This window comes from Bactrocera oleae, chromosome 3 (genome assembly GCF_042242935.1).
Source record: "Bactrocera oleae isolate idBacOlea1 chromosome 3, idBacOlea1, whole genome shotgun sequence".
Taxonomy (NCBI): Eukaryota; Metazoa; Arthropoda; class Insecta; order Diptera; family Tephritidae; genus Bactrocera; species Bactrocera oleae.
In genome coordinates, this window is record NC_091537.1 from 61,052,524 (window position 1) to 61,072,945 (window position 20,422).

Sequence of the window (20,422 nt, forward strand, 5' to 3'; positions counted from 1 at the left end):
CCGCTTCTATGGGTTATTTGTTTGATTACCACTGCCCAACGTTGGGTTACCTTTTGCCTTATAAATAAAACAATTGAAATTATCATTTAAATATTGGCATTTATATATATTTTCTTTCTTATAATTTTTAAAAACTTTAGGTAATTATTTTAGATTAGATTTCAAATATTAATATTTAAACATATATACATTAAAACTAAACTTTCCTTCTTATAATCACTTTTTAGGCAATTATTTATATACATATACATATACTACATACATTATCATTATTTTTTTGTTAAAAACCTTATATATGGTTTATAAATAGTTAGTATTGATTGTTAAACTTTTATAGTTTACAATAATAGTTACATTATTTTACTAATTGTTAATTTTCGCACATTGGGTACATACATGTACCCTAATTAAACAATAACAAGTTTGATTATCATTTAGTACTTAATACTAATAGTATCTTAAATTTTATAATTTAAAAACAAAAGTGGTGATATTTAAATCCAGCTTGAGGACTTTCCATCGAAATTTGCAAGTACCATAATAGAATAAAAAAGAATTAAAAAGTATTTTCTATTGTATTTGTTAAAGTAAAGTATCTATATAATATGTAAAAAATAAATGCATGCAAGTTTGTACATTCATATAAAAACATGAGGATTACAATATTTTGTACTTAACATATATATGTTATCTACGGTAGTTACTTTGGCTACACGTTAAGGAAGGTTAAGGTTTTGGTTACCTTGATATTGTTTTGGTAACCAAACCAACGGTAATTTTTGGTTAATTAAGGTAACCAAACAAAATGTTAAATGCTTAGCTGATGATATTTTCTAACCAAACAAAAGATTTTAGGTCAACATTCAGAATTCCTCCACCTTAGATTTTGTGGTAAAATGAACCAGAAGAAATTTCTTTTAATAAATATTCATACATTTATATTATTATAATGCCGATATATGTCCTTAATTATATATGACATCTAGAATATATAATTTACTTACTTGTATTCAATAACCTGTCATTACCTCACACGAGACCAGAGAACGATAGTTTACGTACAAGCCGTAGAACTTTAGCACAGCATTTATTTCCTTCTCAACCGATTTACGCACAGCCTCTACTTCCAACACTTCGAATATTTCAATTCGATACTCAACAACCATGGCGAAATGTGTGTTGGATTAAAGTCGGGCATCTTATAGTAGACATGATCCTCCGAGATGACAATCCTCTGCGCATAAATTGCAGTGTTGACCGTTACCTTTCCCAAGGTAGTGGGCTCCAAACGACATAACACATTCTTAGCCTTCTTGGCGTAATTTAAGTATTGCACAGCTATGAATACCTGGACATGCGCATATTGATAAGGAATATCTTTCGCATAATAGCCCACCAAACACGGAAAGAGAAGTGCGGCGTTCCCATTGGCCTGTATCGAGAGATGATCGTTGCCCACCACGATGACACATCCCTGCAAGGCAATAGAACGTAGAAATGGCAAGATAATGTAAGTTTTTGGTCTTTTAACCATAAAGCACAAAATAAGGCAATCTACCTTGGAATCACCATTGGGAAATATCCCATACAATGCTTCACGATCGCCACACAATTTATTCCACTCGATTTCCATTTCGGACAACGCATTGCCGCTCTTGCTCAACCCTTTGATCACCGGTGAAAACTTTCGAGGTTCTGGTGACCCATACAAGCTAAACCTGTGAAAGAGTTATATGAATAACTTTTTATTTCATTAATTTTGTTCCTGTACTTGGATACATGGTAGTCATCAAGCCCACTTTATTCGTGATTCAACCCAAGTTGCCATCTGTTAAATAATTAATTTACCAGCGGGTAGAGTTCTCAATGCCTTATTGGGATTTGTACGGTTTGCTTGACACCCAATCAGAGATGAGTACAATCAGAGAAGAGTTCGTACAAACATGTTCTCCGACATTTATAGGAGTTTAACGGAATTTAAAATACCGTAACTTTAAATATGCATAAACAAAGATAATTGTAACGGGAATGAATAATAAACGAGAGATGACCAATATTAAACTTAGATAAGACAGTATGCAGACAGGTTAGATACTCCTCACCCCCTCGCTCCCAGAATCCTTGTTGAATTGGACGCATCCATTGCCATTGTTTCAGCCGGTTGCCAGGAATATTTTTGATGTCTGGTTCAGGGACCGCTAGGAGTGGCGACCCAATCAGGAAATCACCTGGCGTTAATGCAAGTTTCTCTTCAAAATTGTTATAGAGTGGTGAATTAGGATGGAAATTGAGACAGGCCTCTATTCTTACGGCCAGTGGTTGGAGCTGACCAACGTGTGCCCGAATCTGCTAACGATCGCTGATTATTTTCACCCTGCCGGTGGAGGACCAGACGAACCTTTTGCCCAGCGTAACCGGTTTGCATGGGTGGTGTTTGGATCCAGTTCTTAAGGAAAACCACATTTCATTTATGAGGGAGTATGTAGCACTCGGACATATGGAACTAGTACAACCACCTTACGATCATACTAATTGCTACTACATTCCTCATCATGCGGTCACAGCGAAGTTACGCGTGGTGTTCAACGCTTCGGCACCTACCAGCACTGGAAACTCACTGAACGATGTTTAACTGGTAGGTCCAACACTTCAGGATTCACTGAGTGTATACTTTTACGTTTTCGTCGCTAGCGAGTAGCGATAACTGCGGACATAGAGAAGATGTTCAGGCAAGTGTTGGTTGCATCTGAACATCGCGACTAGCAACGAATAATATGGCGGGAGTCTCCTGAAGAAGAGATCCGGGTGTATCGCCTGAAGACCATCACATATGGTATGGCATGCAGTCCTTACAATGCAGTACGAACCCTACAATAATGTGCTTGTGATAATTCCGCTGTGGTTCCCGACATACAACAAGCGACTCGTGCTCGAACTGCGATATTAATCTCGTTTTATGTTGACGACTTCCTAACAATCTGCGAAAGCGTTACCGAAGCAGTGGAGCTGCCTAAAAACGTGGACGTAATCTTATCTGCGGGACAGTTCACCCTATGGAAATGGAACTCGAACGATAGCCAGGTGATGATGCTTTTGTCTAATGAGATACTTCACCGTCACTTTCTAGTTATATTTGCAATTCTGGTGAAGCTTCTGTTTTGGGCTTAAATGGGACGCACTGAAAGATCAGTTACTCTTTCGCGTCGATCTACGTCAAAGAGTAGAAATTCCAACGAAGCGCCGTGTACTCAGCGAGGTGGCATGACTCTTCGATCCTAATGGATTATTATCGCATGTTATTGGTATGCGGGTCTATCCTGGGACTCCCCATTGCCTGAGGATCTTTGCCGCGATTGGCTAAACTATCGATCACAGCTTCTGGAGCTCAATCAAATTCGCATCGAACGGTGGATGTGAATGATTCCTCGCGTTCAGACATCATTTCACGCGTTTTGCAAAGCTAGCTTACAGGTTTATACCGCAGTTATTTATGCGAAGACTTCGAACACAAACGGTTCGGTGAGTTTCATATTTCTGACGGCACGCACCAAGGTGGCACCTCTCAAAACTGCTACCATTCCACGCCTAGAGCTTGCGGCAGCGCTCTTTCTTGCCGAGACATTCCAGAACGTGCGAGCGTATTGTGTTGGCTGAGGAAGGATCCAGCAACAATTAAACCATTCATATCAAATCGGGTTTGTAGAATACAGGAGCCGACATCCCCCGCCCGATGGCATCACATTCGTTCGGCTCAGAACCCAGCTGAATGTGCCAGTAGAGGCATCACACCCGCCGAGCTTTAATATATATGCTTTGGTGGCATGGAAATAAGCAGAGATGATGTTTTCGGACAGTAGTGATGTTCCTCTCAGCAAGGATGAGTCAAACGTCTTACTCGCCAAAAACCGAAATACAGCCAAATTTATTGTACTCGTTTCACATCCGTTATATACTCGTCGTCCAAACGGACACACTATTCTGTTAACTGAACGGTTCAGTAGTATCACTCGATTGTTGGGTACATTGGCCATTATCCTGCGCTGGTTAAGAAGGCGTCGACTTTCGTCAACAGATGATCGTTGCTCAGGAATTGGAGGACGCAATATACACTATTATCCTTTTAGAGCAAGAGGAGCATTTTGCAGATGAAATTCGACAATTGAAGTCGAGTTCAGGTTTATCTGCCTAAATCAACGCCAATGGTCAAGCTTTTACTAACACAGGCGCATGAGGTTACACTGCATGGAGCTAGCAACTCATGCTGCATACTCTTCGTCAACGCTTCTGGATTCTGCTTGCCAGGCAAGCAGTAAAGAGTTTCATCCCTAACTGCGCTGTATGCCGCCGTCATAGAGGGGAAGTCCTGAAGCAACAAATGGCTTCCTTACCGGGAGGAGGATCAGAGCAGCAAGGCCGTTCATATCATCTGGTGTCGATTACTTACACTACGTATCGGAACGAAACGCTCTCGAACGCTCATCAAGACGTATCTCGCAATATTCGTATGCATGGTCACCAAGGCCGTACACATCGAGGTGGTTTATGACCTATTGGAACAAGCCTTTTTAGATGCTTTCACTCGTTTTGTCAGCCGACGCGGTCCCTGTCGGGATTTATATAGTGATAATGTTACAGCCATAGTTGGTGCCAACAAGAAGGAAGACCTCGCAGCATGACAGGGTAAAAATAATCAGCGATCGTTAGCAGATTCGGACACACATTGGCATTTCATCACACCCAGTGCGCCACATCAAGCAGCCTTCTGGGAGGCTCCTGTGAAGTCCGCTTAGCATCATTTGACATGCTGTGTAGATGCGCAGGTCATGTGGTATAGTTAGTTGCAGACACTGGTCGTAAAAATAGAGGCCTGTCTCAATTCCCGTCCTATTACGCCACTTTATGACGATCCTGAAAAGAAACTTGCGTTAACGCCAAGTGATTTCCTTATTGGATCGCCACTTCTAGCGGTCCCTGAACCAGATATCAAACATATTCCTAGCAACCGGCTAAAACAAAGGCAATGGATGCGTCAAATTCAACAACACGACGGAACAAATAGTTTCAACGAACAAGAAATATAAGGGTGAACGACATCGTTCTAGTCAAACAAGAGAACGTGCCTCCCGCTCACTGGTGCCCGGATCGAGTGATAACACTTCACCCCGGAGCTGATGGAGTGGTCCGCAATGTCACATTTAGAACCGCTAGAGGATACATGAAACGAGCCATCCAGAAACTATGTCTGTTGATAGAGAAGGAGGATTTCGAGTCAACTGAATCGACCGGGCAGGATGTTTAGGATTATTTACATTAGTTTAAGTTTATTTTCTAATAATGTCAAGTTTGGTCTGGCAATAATGTCTTATCTGTCGTAACTCGGTGCTGATTGTACTCATCTCTGGTTTGGTGTCAAGCAAACCGTTCACAATCGTACAAATCCCAATAAAGCATTGAGAACTCTACCCGCTGGTAAATAAATAATTTAACACATATGTTGCATGTAGACAAATTAACAATTACAATGGCTACTTTCATATTTGTTAACATGCACACATAATTATACATATATATATGTATAAGAGTACTTGCGACTGCTTGGTCTTTTCTTATGGGGTTATGTCAAGCAAAAGGTGTACAAAATCAAACCCAGAAATCGGAGTGAACCGAAGCAGTCCATTAAATAGATAATTGAGGCAATCCCGACTTCAACCCTTCAGCTCGCAATAATTTTCTAATTAGGTGTCGCATATGCGTGGCTGAGCATGGAAGAATAATTAATTGTATAAATTAAAATAAAATTTTCTATACAATAAAAAAAAATGTAATGCCTTGAAGGAAAGAAAGTTATTACGGTTTAGTTTTGTAGCACGATTCGTGGGTGGCTGGTGTATGCAGAATATCTTAAAATTATATGCAAAGTCATTTGCGCATTGTAAATATACGAATCTGTAAGCGTACATTTCCTAACATTAAAATTAGCATTAATTTTGCGCTCCGCTGGGGTAAAACTTTGGTGAAATCCGCTTATAACTTGTTTGTGGTGAAATCCTCTAACTTTACCGAGTAATCATAACGTAAGCGAGTAACCATGAACCATTTCTATTATATGCGTTCTCTGTGGACGGACTTATTTTTACAAAGGTGTGTTGTTTTTGAGTATTGTTTTTAACAGAATTATTATTTTTGTATAAATTTATAAAACTTGTCTCCGGTTACATTTTTCTGTGGTGAATATATAATAATTTACCACAGTTGAAAAGAGGCATAAATATATATCTTAATTATTCAGGAATTTGCCAATTGTTCTTTTAAGAATCTGTATTAAAATAAACTGATTTTATTTTGAAAATATACTAAAGTTCTACATATAAACAAAATATTTTTGGGACAGCTTTTTCATAAATTAAAAGTAAATAGCAATATGCAATAATTTTCCGGTCAAGAGTCGGCCGTTTTGGATGTCAATAGAAACTCAACCACTAGGCGGAATTGACATTTCTCCATTGAAACCTCTCAGCTGTCGCTTTGTTTACATCTGATAGTTTCTCTGTCCCCTTTACGATGAGTGATACAAAATCGAATCGACGATTAATTGCCAGAATCAACAGGACAGCGAATTCGTAGTTGTCTTAATGTTCTAGTGGCGAAGTTTAGTTAAAGGAATATTGATCTAGTACAATGAGTTTGAGGATGATTTGCAGTAGATAACGCCACCCTAACACGATTCTTCCAGCTATTGTTCTACTATTTATTGCATTCCCATCTCTTCGGCTACTTTATTTGCTATATGAAATTCACACGATTCTTCCAGCTATTGTTCTACTATTTATTGCATTCCCATCTCTTCGGCTACTTTATTTGCTATATGAAATTAGCCTATTTTAAATAAACTTAATTTCCCAATTTATACTTAAATTAATTTAATAAACAATAATAATAATTAATAACTCATAAATAATTAAAAATATATATAAATAATAATTAGAATACCGTCCCAGGATTTCGGGAATACAATCGGTATGGGCGTATATAGGCCATCCTCCAGATCGAGAATATATATAGATGAAGATACAGGAAACTTAAAGCTTCCGAGATATTTAACTTTAGAGTTAAAATTTCAAATATTTAATGTACGTATTTTTTCGATTTAAAATGAATACACTTATATTTTTCACTTATATAGCCACTAACACTTCACTAATTCGTTTGTACGTATTCATTACATTATTATTACATTACATAGTGAAAAAATAGATTTTTTAATATTTAACTTATTGTTCAATTCTTTAATTCACACAATAACAAAAGGGCTGCAAAATGATAAATAACCAGTGTTACATTATCGACATCTTTGATAAATGAACAAAAATAAATAAAGTAAACAGATTATACCCAAAATACCGAAATCCAAAACGTAAAAAGAAAAAATATTAAGAAATTATTCCAATATAATAAATTGAAACTGTTTGTACTTTGTTTTAAAAGTAGCAGTAATAACATCCGTTAAAGAACATTAATTTTAAAATTATGTTATACGCTCTATAACAGTATTATTTTTTCGCGTGGAACTCCTTTTTGTGTTGGTTGTCTACGGCCGCGCTTCAAAAAAATAACCCTGGTCGGTCCAACACCAGGGTGAGAAACATTTTTTCGCGTAGAATAAAAATAAACCAGGTCGATCCAACATCAGTTGAAAAGCTTCAATAATGAGTAGTAAGCGTGAAGTTCTTGAAATTAGAAATAAAGAGAAGTATATAGTGATTAAATTGGGACTTTTGTTTAACAATCCAGCGATCGAACTCAAGTTTGCGTTACAAATTAGACGATTTATCGAGAAATCCGTTATTATTCATGTTGAATCAGTAAAGTTTTAATCGATTAAATTTTAAAATATAGTGACGTATTTCTCGACAAATCTTCTATCTATAACTCACTCTTGGGTTCGATCACTGGATTGTTAAATTTAAGTCTAATTTAATGGCGCACCTCTAAGCCGTACGTTAACAATAAAACCAACATGGCCGCCTATGGTTTGTTAAGGCAGAGAATGTAGATTATAGAGAAGGTTCACAGTGCGGCCATTATCAAAATATTTCACTTTTCGCAGGGAGAATGATGGATAATATGATCCGAAATTCTTTGAATCGAGAGAGCGCTGTAAAAGTCCACATTTTTTATAACATTTGACAGTGGTGCCACTGTGGAAAGAAATAAGTTTGGGAATTTTTATTAAATTTTTTGGGAATTTGTAATTTCCACACCACCGCTGAGGTATACAAAAGGCAAGTTACCGAAGTTAGTTTTGGGTGCTCGGTTCCCCCGAAGGCCTATATCACCCATATAGGTACAAAATAAAATCACAATAATTTCCAAAATTCACAAATATAATAAAAATATACAAAATTCATCATATAAGAAAAAACTTAAAATTTTATAAACAAAATATCAAATATAGTTTTCAGTAATAATTAATTATTTAAAACTATAAGGACCGAAAAGAAAATAAGAGCTTTGAAAATAACTCAACTTTATATATTTACATATATGGGAAAAAAAATCAAAAAATAAAGTTATGTGTGTAACATATGCTTCCGTAGGGATTTGAAGATATTTTACCACCTACTCAATTTTATTTTATATATAAACACTTATACAAATATTTTTAATTAACAATATCACATTAACTATTGCTGCTTCAGCCTTAAACTTTCTTACGAGAAATAATAAACTGATATTGTCAGTTAATTTTAACGGGATTTTATCTGGCAGTTCATTGTTTTGGTTGTCATCTGTTCAGTAGCTCATGAACTCGTGGTTTTTCTTGGCAGCACTGAAAGTTCATGAGCTCTCTCCAAAGGCAAAGAGCTGAGTTTGGATCATTTTATCTATGGAGCGTGTTTACCACACACAATTAATGGCCATAATTAACATCAGGAAACTAATAGCAGAATTGAGCATTTTCAATGTTAATTGAGAAAAGTAATGCTAATTTCAATGTTAAGAAATTCTGGGTTTGATTTTGTATACCTCTTGCTTGACATAACCCCATACGAGAAGACCGAGCGGTCGCAAATATTCTTATACATATATATACATTTGTATAATTGTGTGTGCATGTAAACAAATATGTAAGTACCCATTATAATTGTTAATTTGTCTAAATGCAACGTATGTATGTAAATATGTACACTCATTCTTTCATGCGAAATCTCCGTTGCCAACCAATGGCCGAAGCTTGACGCGACGAAAAAGCGTCACACATTCTGTTGTTGGTAGAAAATCCGAGCTATGCCGAAAAAATATTACGAACGGCCGCCGATTGTGACCGCTTCCCTTGCCGCTCTAACAGCTTTGCCAACAAATCATCGTAAATATGTATGTTTATATATGAGCGTGCATACATATTGACGCAAATTTTTGTGAGCCACCGAAAAATATTTTAAATCGACAAAAGCTTTGTTGCCAGTTTTATCAATTTTTTCTTTGTTTTGTGGGTTTGCGGGGTTGCAACTTTTCCCTTCTAGAGGAAACATCAGAAATTTGTTCAATTTATGATTTTTAGCTTTTGCCATCATCGCGAAAAGACGCTTGTTTGCAAACGCATGCTCGGGGAGATGAGAGGGTGTCTGTTTTTATGAATGAAGCAAGGTTGCCTGTTGAAAGTACGCCTGCGTTTATGAATAAAATTTAAGTTCAGAAGAATATACGGAGTAATATCAATATTAAAAATATGTTGAAGGGAAATTATTCCCTCCAGGAAGAAATTCTGTATCTGCCACTGGTTATTCCTGACAACGGAGATTTTCCATGAAACATTGAGTGTACATATTTATATACATATTGTTTAGGATTATTTACATTAGTTTACGGTTATTTTCTAATAATGTCAAGTTTGATCTGGCAATACTGTCTTATCTAAGTTTTATATAAGTATGTCATCTCTCGTTTATCATTCATTCCCTTTACAATTATCTTTGTTTATGTAAAGCTATGGTATTTTAAATTCCGTTGAACTCCTAATATTGTTGGAGGACATGTGGGTACGAACTTTTCTCTGATTGTAACTCGGTGCTGAATGTACTCATCTCTGATTTGGAGTCAAGCAAATCGTTCACAATCGTACAAATCCCAACAAAGTATTGAGATTTCTACCTGGTGGAAAATTAATTATTTAATATTTTGGTGCCTCCTGTGATGACAAATATTTTTTAATTTCGTTTTGTAATTGCGGTTTTCGGATTTTATGGCGGAGCTCAATTGGCGTACATCAGTAGTGAAAGCAATAAAGCGCATATATGCACGTATCTCGGAAGGTGCCAAGGAAGGTCGTGGTGTGTTTCATTTTCAACAGGAGCTCAAGTCCCTTGAATCACCTTTTGAGCGCTTCATGGAGAACCATAATCGTCTGGTTGGAGGAGCGACGTCCTCCGAGATTGGGCCACATGATGTACTTTTGGAATCAGTAGAGGAGCTGTACACTGCGGCATATAGCAGACTTAATCGTCTCATCGCATCGTCAAGGGTTGAATCTAATGTCGCTGATGGAGCGCACAATTGTCCCACAACATCTCTGGATGGCCATTTGGTGTAAATGGTTAGCGTTTAAAGATGCCTTTGAAACACTGGTGCATAATTCGGCATATCCAGAAGCGTTCAAATTTGGAAAACTTCGTCAGTCAGTTAATTGGTGGAATATACTCGGGTGGCTATCAAGAGGTGTGGAAGGCTCTCAAGGACCGCTATGATAATAAGAACAAGCTAGCGGAAATACACGTATCCCATTTTCTTAACCTGAAAACAGCTACCCAGGTGTCATCGCAATCTTTATTGGCTATTGTGGACATGGTTCATGAGTCGCTTCGTGCATTGCGTGTTATGGCAAAACTTCCAGCGATAACTAAGCGAGATTGGTGTATGAGGTGCTTCAGTACAGAAATACCACAGTAAGAAGACCTTTTAAAATTTCTGGAGACACGTGCTCATAGCCTTGCTCCTGAACCATCGCTCTCATTAATGGTTTGCCGTAAGCAACGACCAGTGAGGATGCATGTGGCTACCACGGATGCAACTCTTTTGGTCATTGCGGGTTAGCGCACCGAATTGCCAGGTGTCCTACATTATTGGCTCTCAGTATCGAGCAACGATTTGCAGCCCTAAAGAGACTGAAAATGTGTTACAATTGCTTACATACGGGTCATTCATATCGACAGTGTTCATCTGGTAACTGTCGAAACTGTGGTCGTAAGCACAACACAATCCTATGCCGAGACAAGTTCATCAACACGTCAACGCTTGCATCTACAACGACGCCAACCATATGCAATGGGGTACCTACCGATCACAGGTTAGCTTTGTGACGGATCGTCTAGCAAACTGTTTGCAGCTGTATCGACGAAAATGTGATCTGACGGTAGAAGGTGTAGGTGCTACCATCAAGACTCGAGTGAAAGGCAGCGTTACGTTCACTCTTAGATCAACAACAACTAACTTGGAAATGCGAATTGATACCTTGGTTTTATCGTCCATTACTTCTCCGACTCCAGCAGTGAAGATTGACATGAACCAATGGCCATATTTGAGAGACATAGCGTACCCGCTTTGGATGGGTGGTGTTTGGTCCAGCAGCAGTGACCCTTCCTGCAAAGGAATCATTGCCACACTCAGCACTTCGCTAGACAGAGAGAACCACCGGTTGGAGGAACTGGTGTCCAACTTTTGGAAATCTCAGTGGTTTACGATCTGTCAGAGAATTAATGTGGGCAGATCTTCTAGACCACTCAGAGCCGAACCTCAGACGGCCGTTATATCATACACTTACCCTTGCGACGAAAGGCAACGCTATTAGTTGACTCTTACGCACTGGAATTACGGCAATTTCATAGACTAGAGCGTCGCATGGTTGCGGATCCAGTCCTTAAGGAAAACTAGATTTAACTTATGTGGGAGTATGTAGCACTCGGACATATGGAACTAGTACAACCACCATACGATCATACTAATTGCTACAACATTCCTCCGCGTGGTGTTCAACGCTTCGGCATCTACCAGCACTGGAATCTCACTGAACGATGTTCAACTGGTAGGTCCAACACTTCAGGATTCGCTGAGTAGTATACTTTTACGTTTTCGTCGCTATCGAGTAGCGATAACTGCTAACATAAAGAAGATTTTTAGACAAGTGTTGGTTGCATCTGAACATCACGACTAGCAACGAATAATATGGCGGGAGTCTCCTGAAGAAGAGATCCGGGTGTATCGCCTGAAGACCATCACATATGGTATGGCATGCAGTCCTTACAATGCAGTACGAATCCTACAACAATGTGCTTATTATAATTCCGCTGTGGTTCCCGACATACAACAAGCGACTCGTGCTCGAACTGCAATATTAATCTCGTTTTATGTTGACGACTTCCTAACAATCTGCGAAAGCGTTACCGAAGCAGTGGAGCTGGCTAAGAACGTGGACGTGATCTTATCTGCGGGACAGTTCACCCTATGGAAATGGAACTCGAACGATAGCCAGGTGATGATGCTTTTATCTAATGAGATACTTCACCGTCACTTTCTAGTTATATTTTCCATTCTGGTGAAGCTTCTGTTTTGGGCTTAAGATGGGACGCACTGAAAGATCAGTTACTCTTTCGCGTCGATCTACGTCAAAGAGTAGAAATTCCAACGAAGCGCCGTGTACTCAGCGAGGTGGCATGACTCTTCGATCCTACTGGATTATTATCGCATGTTATTGGTATGCGGGTCTATCCTGGGACTCCCCATTGCCTGAGGATCTTTGCCGCGATTGGCTAAACTATCGATCACAGCTTCTGGAGCTCAATCAAATTCGCATCGAACGGTGGATGTGAATGATTCCTCGCGTTCAGACATCATTTCACGGGTTTTGCAAAGCTAGCTTACAGGTTTATACCGCAGTTATTTATGCGAAGACTTCGAACACAAACGGTTCGGTGAGTTTCATATTTCTGACGGCACGCACCAAGGTGGTACCTCTCAAAACTGCTACCATTCCACGCCTAGAGCTTGCGGCAGCGCTCTTTCTTGCCGAGACATTCCAGAACGTGCGAGCGTATTGTGTTGGCTGAGGAAGGATCCAGCAACAATTAAACCATTCATATCAAATCGGGTTTGTAGAATACAGGAGCCGACATCCCCCGCCCGATGGCATCACATTCGTTCGGCTCAGAACCCAGCTGAATGTGCCAGTAGAGGCATCACACTTGCCGAGCTATTAGTACATCCCCTTTGGTGGCATGGGCCTAAGGAAGCAGGGATGAAGTTTTCGGACAGTAGTGATGTTCCTCACAGCAAGGATGAGTCAAATGTCTTACTCGCCGAAAACTGAAATACAACCAAATTTATTGTACTCGTTTCACATCCGTTATATACTCGTCCTCCCAACGGACACACTATTCTGTTAACTGAGCGGTTCAGTAGTATCACTCGATTGTTGGGTACATTGGCCATTATCCTGCGCTGGTTAAGAAGGCGTCGACACTTTCCTCCACAGGTGATCGTTGCTCAGGAATTGGAGGACGCATTATACACTATAATCCGTTTAGAGCAAGAAGATCATTTTGCAGATGAAATTCGACAATTGAAGTCGAGTTCAGGTTTATCATCTTCCAGTCGGATAATACCTTTAAATCCATTTACAGACAAGAATCAAATCCTCTGTATCGGGGGACGCATCCACCAAGCCGAACTGATGATGATCATGATTCCCGATTATTCTGCCTAAATCAACGCCGTTGGTCAAGCTTTTACTAACTCAGGCGCATGAGGTTACACTACATGGAGGCACGCAGCTCATTCTGCATACTCTTCGTCAACGCTTCTGAATTTTGCGTGCCAGGCAAACAGTAAAGAGTTTCATCCTTAACTGAGCTGTATGCCGCCATCATAGAGGGGTAGTCCTGAAGTAACAAATGGCTTCCTTACCCGGGCAGAGGATCTGAGCAGCGAGGCTGTTCATATCATCTGGTATCGATTACCGTGGGCCTTTTACACTACGTATCGGAACGAAACGCTATCGAACGCTTATCAAGACGTATCTCGCTATATTCGTAAGCATGGTCACTAAGGCCGTATACATTGAGGTGGTTGATGACCTATCGGCACAGACCCTTTTATATGCTTTCACTCGTTTCATCAGCCGACGCGGTCCCTGTCGGGATTTATATAGTGATAATGTTACAGCTTTTGTTGGTGCCAACCGACTCTTGAAATAAAATCTCGCAGACTTCACCTTCTATGAGTCGCCCCCAGAGGTCCGCGCCGTACCGAACCGGTTGTCCGTCAAATCTATGTCTCTCAAATATGGCCATTGGTTCATGTCAATCTTCACTGCTTGAGTCATAGAAGTAATGGACGATAAAACCAAGGCATCGATTCGCATTTCAAAATTAGTTGTTGTTGATCTAAGAGTGAACGTAACGCTGCCTTTCACTCGAGTATTGATGATATCACCTACGCCTTCTACCCTCACATCACATTTTCGTCGATACAGCTGCAAACAGTTTGCTAGACGATCCGTCACAAAGCTAACCTGTGATCCGGGACCGCATAGAACTCGTGTCACTCGCTGCACTGATGCTTCTTTAAAGACATACGCACGCCCGGTTGCTAAAAGGGTTATCGGCTTTAGGTTGGCAGCGAGGGGCCTTGCAGGTGCGGCTAGTCATGCTGTTGTGGTTGTTGGCACCTCCGCAGGTACCCGATTGCATACGGTTGGCGTCGTTGTAGATGCAAGCGTTGACGTGTTGATGAACTTGTCTCGGCATAGGATTGTGTTGTGCTTACGACCACAATTTCGACAGTTACCAGATGAACACTGTCGATAAGAATGACCCGTATGTAAGCAGTTGTAAGACGTCTGCAGTCTCTTTAGGGCTTCAAAGCGTTGCTCGATACTAAGAGCCAATAATGTAAGACACCTAGCGATTCGGTGTATTCCCACACCCGAGTATATTCCACCAATTAAAGGAACAGTAGCCACATTGACTGCCTGAGGAAGTTTTCCTAATTTGAACGCTGTTGGGTATGCCGAATTATGTCCAGGGTTTCAAAGGCATCTTTGAACGGTAACCATTTACACATGTCTCCATCAAATAACGGGATAGCTAACGGGTCCAATTTGAGATCCGCCAAATGGCCATCCAGAGATGTTGTGGGACAATTGTGCGCTCCGTCAGCTACATTAGATTAAATCCTTGACGATGCGACGATGCGATTAGACGATTAAGTCTGCTGCATGCCGCAGTATTTAGCTCTTCTACTGATTCCAAAAGTGCATCATGTGGCCCAATCTCGGAGGACGTAGCTCCTCCAACCAGACGATTATGGTTCTACATGAAGCGCTCAAAATGTGATTCAAGCGACTTCAGCTATTGTTGAAAGTGAAACACATCACGACCTTCCATGGCACCTTTCGAGACACGTGCATGTATGCGCTTTATGGCTTTTACTGCTGATGTACGCCAATTGAGCTCCGCCATAAAATCCCAAATCCACAATCACAAAACGAGATTAAAAAATATTTGTCCTCACAGGAGGCACCAAAATGTTAAATAATTAATTAAGCGGGTAGAGTTCTCAATGCTTAATTGAGATTTCTACGATTGTGAACGGTTTGCTTGACACCAAACCAGAGATGAGTACAATCAGCACCGAGTTACAATCAGAGAAGAGTTCGTACACACATGTCCTCCGACATTTATAGGAGTTCAACGGAATTTAAAATACCATAACTTTAAATATGCATAAACAAAGATAATTGTAAAGGGAATGAATGATAAACGAGAGATGATAAATATAAAATTTAGATAAGACAGTATTGCCAGATCAAACATGCATTATTAGAAAATAAACTTAAACTATTGTAAGTACTCCTAAACACCATCCAGTAATCGCCATTTCTTTGGTTATCACTATTGGAAACTAAAAAACTAAAACAATAGAAACGCTTTGTAATACACAGGTAAAATATGTACATAAAGCCTCAATAATAGGGGTAAAACTAAAATTAAAACTTTAACAAATAAATTAAACACCAAAATATATACTATATTACATCCCTCAAACTTATAGTTTTTATTTTTTATGCAAATTATTGCATGCTATTTACTGAGTAAAATACATTTGGCGCGCAATTTCACCTTATTTTGAAACAAAATAAGCAGAATATTTCCAAAATATCCACTTTTCTATCTAGTTGATACACATAAACACTTATCACCATGTACATACCTGTTGTACCCGGAACTTCTGCACGATTTCAATTAGTTCAATTAAACTGCAACTAAATCAACTTGCAATCCAAAAAGCCTAAAGCTATTCATAACAAGTAAGGAAGGGCTAAGTTCGGATGTAACCGAACATTTTACACTCTCGCAAAGTCAAATGGTATACTCGTTTGAGATTTCTTTGTGGATTGACTGATATTTTCGGTAGAAGGTCAACTATAGGCACTGGGGTCCACATATTTAGTACTTAGGGGTTTGAACAGTTTTGGTTCGATTTAGACAATTTTTGGCCGCAAGGTGGCATACTTTAATTGCATTATTCACGTAAAGTTTTACCCCGATATAATCATTGTTACCTGATTTGCATAGTGGAAAGTGAAAGAATCAGAAGGAATTGAAAATGGTGTTACATGGGAAGTAAGCGTGGTTGTAGTCCGATTTCGCCAATTTTCGCATTATGACATAGAAACATGAAAAGAACGTTATGCACCGAATTTGGTTGAAATCGGTTGAGCAGGTCTCAAGATATTGGTTTTCACCTAAAAGTGGGCTGTGCCACGCCCACTGACTAATTTTGAACGCGGTTCCTATAAAGCCAATTTATACCATCTCAGAGATAAAATTTAATGTCTCTGGCGTGTTTAGTGCTTGATTTATCGCGCTTTTAGTAGTTTTTAACAGTACCGTTATTTGGGGAGTGGGCGGAGTTGCCACCCGATTTCAACTATTTTCGCACCGTCAATAGAAGTGCTAAAAACATTTTCTTCTAGTGAATTTTGTTATTATAGCAGTAGCGGTTTAGGAGATATGCACATTAAACCTATTAGAGGCGGGACCACGCCCACCATCCTGTGTACCAAATAACAGTCTTGTATCTTATTGCGGAGCTTAGTTATGGCAAGTTATTTGTTTTTGATTAATGGCGTTTTGTGGGCGTGGCAGTGGTCCGATTACGCCCATCTGCAATACCAACCGTCTCACGGGACCAAGAAACATGTCTATCAAGTTTCATAAAGATATCTCAATTTTTACTCAAGTTAGAGCTTGCACGGACGGACGGATGGACAGACAGTCACCCGGATTTCAACTCGTCTCTTCATCCTGATCATTTATATATATATAACCCTATATCTAACTCGATTAGTTTTAGGTGATACAAACAACCGTTAGGTGAACAAAACTATTATACTCTGTAGCAACAGGTTGCGAGAGTATAAAAATATGCAAGTAATAACATTACAAAAATTTTAACATAACCATACTTAGCAATTGGTTCCTCACTATAAACTTTTCCTATAAAATAAATTCTTGTTGTTTAGTATTGTATTGTACTTCCAGAATGGTGTTCGCTTTCTTGTTTCTAGTTTAAGTTAAGAAACATTTATGAAAATTCTTCAAATGGCAGATTTAATGGCGTCAGTTCTCTTCTCTTTCTTCCGCATTCAACATAATTTTTCGTTTAACAACCAACAGCTAGATGTGGTTATGTAGTGGTGTAAGACGTGAAACTTTGCAAGTGTATTAGTGAATTTGTTACCTCCGTCTTGTAGAGTACCCTACAAGAACAGTGACAGTCATCTCACCAGTAATATGACAGTCACAGGTGAAAAATTTTGTTAGCGCTCAGAACAAAGTTTCTATCATTTTCTTAAGAGCCGTGTACAAAAAGGATGTAAACAAACGCATCTGTGTGACTTTTCATCTTTCTGTAACACATGCATTGGATGGATTCACTATATATTATATCTATACTGCTCGCTCTCATGCCTGTTTCTGAGTCATTGCCAATCATAAATTCATCAAAGCTGAAAATTGTCAGTTATGACTGAAAAGCTATCACAAGGGGAAACTTTTTTTGTTTTCATTTTCATTTCTTTAATAAATTAAAAACTATTAATTAAAATTAGTTATAATAATACACATAAATATAAAAAGAAGTGCTACAAAAATAGAGTTAAATAATAAATTATGAAAAGAATTTACATTTGATCCCATGCTTGCTCCTCTCAAAAGCTTTACTGTACGTGTATATTTTGGAATTAAAAATGCCTATTTAAAAATTAAAATTAACTAAAAGAATAATATTATTTGAAACTCAATAATAACTTACGTATATTATATCTAAAAACTTACTCGTTATTTATTATTTTGACACAAAAAGAGTTAATGCACAAGAGCACGTAACACTTTTTGTTTATCGCATGGAATTAGAGCTACATAGGTATTTCACAACTTCTGGAAACTTCTATGGATATGTGTGCCGTCGCTTTTCAACGAATACAAAATTTGCTTGTGAAAAATCGTAAACATTGGCAGTCATTTTACTGTTCATTTCATTGTTAGTGGTTACAGTACTAAAGAATGCATCTATTTCATTCTTACATATGTAAAGCTTTAGTAAGCAATATAAATCGTAAGTGTCTCTTTTTAACAATAACGGTCAATTGACGAGTAGATTCTTCAGTAGTACTTATATAACATATGTGGGTATAGTGGTGAACCAATCAGCAGTTTCTTGTAGGTTAGGTTAGGTTAGGTTAGGAGGTCGATCCCAGAAGGGATCCCACTTGGACAGCTTAAGACGCCAGTCCGTTGTGATACCTACGGCTCCTATAGTCCGGATCAAAAGACCCTTACAAGTCGACAAGACGTCTTGTGCTGACTACAAACTTGTTAAGACGGCCAATATCCATTACGGATAGGTATTCAGGACCGCCAAACGTGTGATTGCCGAGATATTTCAATCGCAGCCTAGCGAATGCCGGACATTGGAGGAGAAAGTGCTGGGATGATTCCACCTCGCCCTCCTCCATACAACTTTGGCAACTGGCATCGGGAAGTACACCAAGCCGTACCGCATGAGTGCCCATTGGACAGTGTCCAGTGAGAACTCCTACAATAGCGGCTAGATGCACTTTGCTCAGGGCGAGAAGTTCCCCCGACCTCCTGCGATCCACTCTTGGCCAGAAGGATCTCGCGGTCGCACAGGACCTAGTCGTCGACCAACGTCTGCTGATTGCACGCGAGGTCCATTGATCCAAAGTTAGAGCGCAGGACGCTAACGGAGATCCTACCCGATCCCATTCCGATGTGAGCGGGGCAAAGGTGCCCCCCCTGGCTAGCTCATCGGCTTTGCAGTTTCCAGCGATTCCGCTGTGACCAGGCACCCAAACGAGCCTGATGTTGAAATAGCCAGACGCTACCTCTAAAGAGGACAGACACTCCTTGACTAGCTTTGATTGCACGGTACGCGCGCTCAAAGCTAGTATTGCTGCCCTACTATCAGAGTGAATGCTCACTTCTACAAACGAGGCTGCACTACGCAGCAGTACCTCTACCGCCGCCTTAATAGCAGCCACTTCCGCCTGAAAAACACTACAGTGATCCGGTAGCCTGAAGCTAAGACTGACGGAGAGCTCCATACAGAAAACCCCCCCTCCAACCTTCCCTCCTAGCCTCGATCCATCCGCGAAAAAGCTCACCGCGCCTCTTCTCCAACGGCTTCTTCCCACCCACATGTCCCTCGTTGGGATATGAGCGGAGAAGGAACCGCCTCGAGTGGCTACAGTGACGCAGTGATCTATATTTTCCGGGATGCCGCTGAAGGAGGAAAGAATTTCGGAGTGCCTTTGTTCGGACCTCTTCAAAAGCCCAGCTTCCCTGAGCCTTAGAGCACACTTCGCGGCAATGCACCTACCGGCAATGTCCACAGGTGCTATGTTTAAAATAGCATTAAGATCTAGTGTCGGTGTGGTCCGCAGTGCACCGGAGATTCCGATGAGCGCCGCTCTTTGGACCCTTTCAAGCTTTTTAGCCAGTGTGGTCCTCTCAAGCGCCCTCCACCAGACGAACACACCATAGAACATTATTGGCTTAACTACGGTTTCGTAGAGCCAGAACACCACCTTAGGTGAGAGTCCCCACCTTTTCCCAATAGCCCCTTTGCAGCAGTATAAGGCGACCGAAGGCTTCTTAACTCTCTCCTCTATATTTGGCCTCCAGGAAAGTTTGCTATCGAGGATGAGCCCTAGGTATTTCACTTTCTCAGCAGGCTGAAGAAGTGAACCCCCGAAGGAAGGGAGAGGCACATTTGGTATCTTATACCTCCTGGTAAATAAAACCAATTCGGTTTTACTTGGGTTGACGGCTAGGCCACTTCTATT